Source organism: Lolium rigidum, chromosome 7 (assembly GCF_022539505.1).
Source record: "Lolium rigidum isolate FL_2022 chromosome 7, APGP_CSIRO_Lrig_0.1, whole genome shotgun sequence".
Taxonomy (NCBI): domain Eukaryota; kingdom Viridiplantae; phylum Streptophyta; class Magnoliopsida; order Poales; family Poaceae; genus Lolium; species Lolium rigidum.
In genome coordinates this window covers 207,428,565-207,433,134 of record NC_061514.1, presented here as the reverse complement: position 1 = coordinate 207,433,134, position 4,570 = coordinate 207,428,565, and positions in this window count along the sequence as shown.

The following is a 4,570-nucleotide window of genomic DNA, read 5'->3' as shown; positions in this document are numbered from 1 at the left end:
TGTTGCGATGGCACAAAGAGGACCGTAAGTCGGACGGGGAGTTGAGACACCCCGCGGATGGAACGCAATGGAGAAAGATCGACGAGAGAGTTCAAAGATTTTGCGAGCCGACGCAAGGAACATAAGATTTGGTCTAAGTACGGATGGCATGAATCCTTTTGGCGAGCGAGCTCCGACCATAGTACCCGGCCCGTGACTCTATGCATCTACAACCTTCCTCCTTGGTTGTGCATGAAGCGGAAGTTCATTATGATGCCGGTGCTCATCCAAGGTCCGAAGCAACCCGGCAACGACATCGATGTGTACCTAAGGCCATTAGTTGATGAGCTTTTACGGTACTGTGGGGCAGACTGGTGTCCGTGTGTGGGATGAGCACAAAGAAGAGGAATTTGACCTACGAGCGTTGCTTTTCGTAACCATCAACGATTGGCCTCGCTCTTAGTAACCTTTCGGGGCTTGTCAAATAAGGGATACAATGCATGCACGCACTCGCTTACATGAGGCCGAAAGTGTACCATGAGCACTAGTACTTCTGATTCTTTAAAATCATATATTTAGATTTTAAAAAGTTTAAAATTAAATATTTACATACATATAAGCATTCGGAAGATAAGGTAGAAATTTTGGAGCAGAATATGTTTTATTTTAAGCTATACAAAAAAAACAAATTTCTGACAAATATTTGCCCTGATATGTAGCCACAAATTTGATTTTTTTTCCTGTAGTATAAAATACAATGCAATTTCTATTGAAACTTCAACCGAGTATTCAGAACATGAATATGTATTCATGGAGAATAAATGCGATGATTTTTGAAATACAGATATACAATTTTTAAATGTTTCAAAAACTGGGAGCACTAAATGCTCATGTGTGGTACCTTTCCTTTACGGCATCTCGAACGGCCCGACCTAAACGGACGCGGAGTGACCGTTTGCGACCGCGCGGTCAAAAAATACACCTGCGCACAGTCCCAGCGGTCTGACGCATAGTGATCGGGCTGGCGCATATTTGCGCTTCGGATGTGTCTCGGTGGACGCTGCGCGGTCGCGCCGCGTGACCGCTCGATTTTCCCACGGCGCCTGGCGGCAATCTATAGGCATGTTTCGAGCGCATCACTTCGGCGGCCGTTGCTTCGGCGGTTTTCGCTTCCGCGTGTGTGCCTCTGCCTTCACCATCAATGGTGCCGCCTCGTCTTCTGCACGCGCACCATCAAAGGCATCGTGTTCCGCGCGCGCCCGCCTTTAAAAGGCGACTGACATCATCCCTGCCATCGCCCACACCACTGACACCTCCGCTCCCACCCTCACCACCGTGCGCCGCTGCATCACCATGGTGAAGAAGAAGCATGGCTCCGAGGCATCTGGCAGCTGCGTGAAGAAGGTTCTGCGGCTGAACAGGGTCCCGCTCCCCGTCGATATCACGTGAGTGTTGTACGCAAATTGGGTGTCATTCCGCCACTAGGGAGACATGCACTCCGGGTGCCTATCCTTCCCGTGCGTCTGCACGAGCCATAGACGAGCGCGGAGATCCAACACTGGCACCGGTACCTGTCGTCGACCCTCTGCCATGATCCTGCCGTCGTCGTGGACTCCGATCTATGTCACACCTGGTGCGAGATCGAGGAGGATCTGAGGAGGAAGGCAGGCTTCCTAGGTGACCGAGACTACTCGTTTGACCAACCTCTAGCGCATGCGCCTCCTCGTTGAACAAGGCAGCCGGCTCCTCCTACGCCTTCCCATGATGACGGCGCGCTGGCCTACCACAACGAGGAGGCCAAGGACGACTCAGACGACTTCATCGCCTACGTCTTCCTCGACTTGCAGGCAGCCATGGCGGAGGGCCGGAAGTTCAACCTGCTGGCGATGATGACCGACGAGGAGATTGAGAGGCTCGACGTCCTTGTGTCTGAGCTAGACCGATCGGTGCAGCCGCCGCTGCCCCGGTACGCCACCGACATCATGCCGTTAGGCCTCATGGAGGAAGATGCCCTAGAACGGGCGCTGCATAACTCGGCTCCGCACCCGCCATCGCCTCCACCTCCTCGTTCAACTTGTGGGCTGCTCCACCTCCACTTCCACCTCCACCATCAGCAGCACTGGCGTACGTTCCGCCAGCTGAGAACTGGCAATGGGCAATACCGGATTTCGTCATGCTTGACGACGAGTAGGCTATGGTAGGAGGTGGTACATGCGCTTTTTGGTTTTATTTTTTATTTTGCTTTATTCACTAGCTTAATTATGTTTCTATTGAATGCAAAACCCTAAAAAAGTCGTGCCGTTGGAGGTATCTGGCACAAATGGATGCGCGGTCAAATTCGACTATTTAAACCGTTTGTGTCTGCGCGGGCCTAAAATGCGTCAGGAACCACATCCAGCGGCCCGACGTATAGTGACCGGGCTATCCACAGATACGCAAACTTGGCCCAAATATGCGGCTCAGATGCGTCTCCGCGGACCCGCCGAGTGCCCGCTCGCGTCTGGCGGACGTTTCATCGAGCCCGCTTGGCAGCGACCCAGGCTCGATGCGTCTTCTCAGCTGCGCCGCATACTGACGCTGAGGCATCGCTTCGGCAGTCTGCGCCATGTTAATGGTGATGTCTCGCCTGCCGAGCGGCCGCCGCCTGATACGTCCAATTTGCATCACTATTTTATATCATAATTTGCTGTTATTCATTGATATATTTCATATTGGGACACAATACTTATGTTATTTCATCTATTTTGCATGTTTCATGATTATTTGGAGATCGAGCACCGGAGCCGGGATTCCGCTGGAAAAAGCACCGTCGGGATGCGATATTTCGGAAGATCAAGCTGTGGAAGGAAGTTTTACCAAAAATCCTATTTTTCCGGATGACGGAGGAAGCCGGAAGGGGAGCCGAGCTGGACCCGGGGTGGGCCCACACCATAGGGTGGCGCGGCCCATGGCACTGGCCGCGCCACCATGTGGTGTGGGGCCCCCTCGGCCTCTTTCGCCTCCTTTTCTTCGCGAAACCCTTCGTCCCGAAGACCTAAGACACGGAGGAATCCTCACGAAGGGTTACGGCCGCCTCGCGGGGCGGAGAACACCGAGAGAGAAAGAGCTCTCCGGCGGGCAGGAATCCGCCGGGGAAATTCCCTCCCGGAGGGGAAATCGACGCCATCGTCACCACCAACGAGCTGGACATCATCTCCATCACCATCATCATCATCTCCACCATCATCACCGCCATCTCCACCGCTGGACATCGTCACCGCTGTAGCAATTTGGGTTTGATCTTGATTGTTTGATAGGGGAAACTCTCCCGGTATTGATTTCTACTTGTTATTGATGCTATTGAGTGAAACCATTGAACCAAGGTTTATGTTCAGATTGTTATCCATCATCATATCACCTCTGATCATGTTCCATATGATGTCTCGTGAGTAGTTCGTTTAGTTCTTGAGGACATGGGTGAAGTCTAATTGTTAGTAGTGAACTATGGTTGAGTAATATTCAATGTTATGATATTTAAGTTGTGGTGTTATTCTTCTAGTGGTGTCGTGTGAACGTCGACTACACGACACTTCACCATTTATGGGCCTAGGGGAATGCATCTTGTACTCGTTTGCCAATTGCGGGGTTGCCGGAGTGACAGAAACCTAAACCCCCGTTGGTATATCGATGCGAGGAGGGATCGCGAGGATCTCGAGTTTAAGGTCTGTGGTTAGATTTATCTTAATTACTTTCTTGTAGTTGCGGATGCTTGCAAGGGGTATAATCACAAGTATGTATTAGTCCTAGGAAGGGCGGTACATTAGCATAGGTTCACCCACACAACACTTATCAAAACAATGAAGATTAATCAGCTGTATGTAGCGAAAGCACTAGACTAAAATCCCGTGTGTCCTCGAGAACGTTTGGTCGTTATAAGTAAACAAACCGGCTTGTCCTTTGTGCTAAAAAGGATTGGGCCACTCGCTGCAATTATTTCTCTCGCATTTTACTTACTCGTACTTTATTCACCTATTACATCAAAACCCCCTGAATACTTGTCTGTGAGCATTTACAGTGAATCCTTCATCAAAACTGCTTGTCAACACCTTCTGCTCCTCGTTGGGATCGACATTCTTACTTATCGAAGATACTACGATACACCCCCTATACTTGTGGGTCATCAAGACTATTTTCTGGCGCCGTTGCCGGGAGTGAAGCGCTATTGGTAAGTGGAATTGGTAAGGAAAACCTTTACTGTTTGTGCTGATTTTATTTCCGCCTGCTGCTATAAGTCATTATGGAGAGATCTTCTCTTCAATTTCTATTTGGGAAATCTACTACTACTGCAACGGTAGTGGATGAGGCGCCAGGTGAGGAAGTAATACCATATAAAATACCTACGAAAATTATTGAACATGTTATGGATAACCGCTATGAAGGGGATGGAACTGTCCATCCTGGTGATCATTTACTGTTTTTGCATGAATTATGCGGGTTATTCAAATGTGCAGGTATTGCTATGAATGAAGTTAGGAAGAAACTATTCTCTATATCGCTGTCTGGTAAAGCGGCGCATTGGTATAAATTGCTGAAGAATGGTGATTCTCTTGAT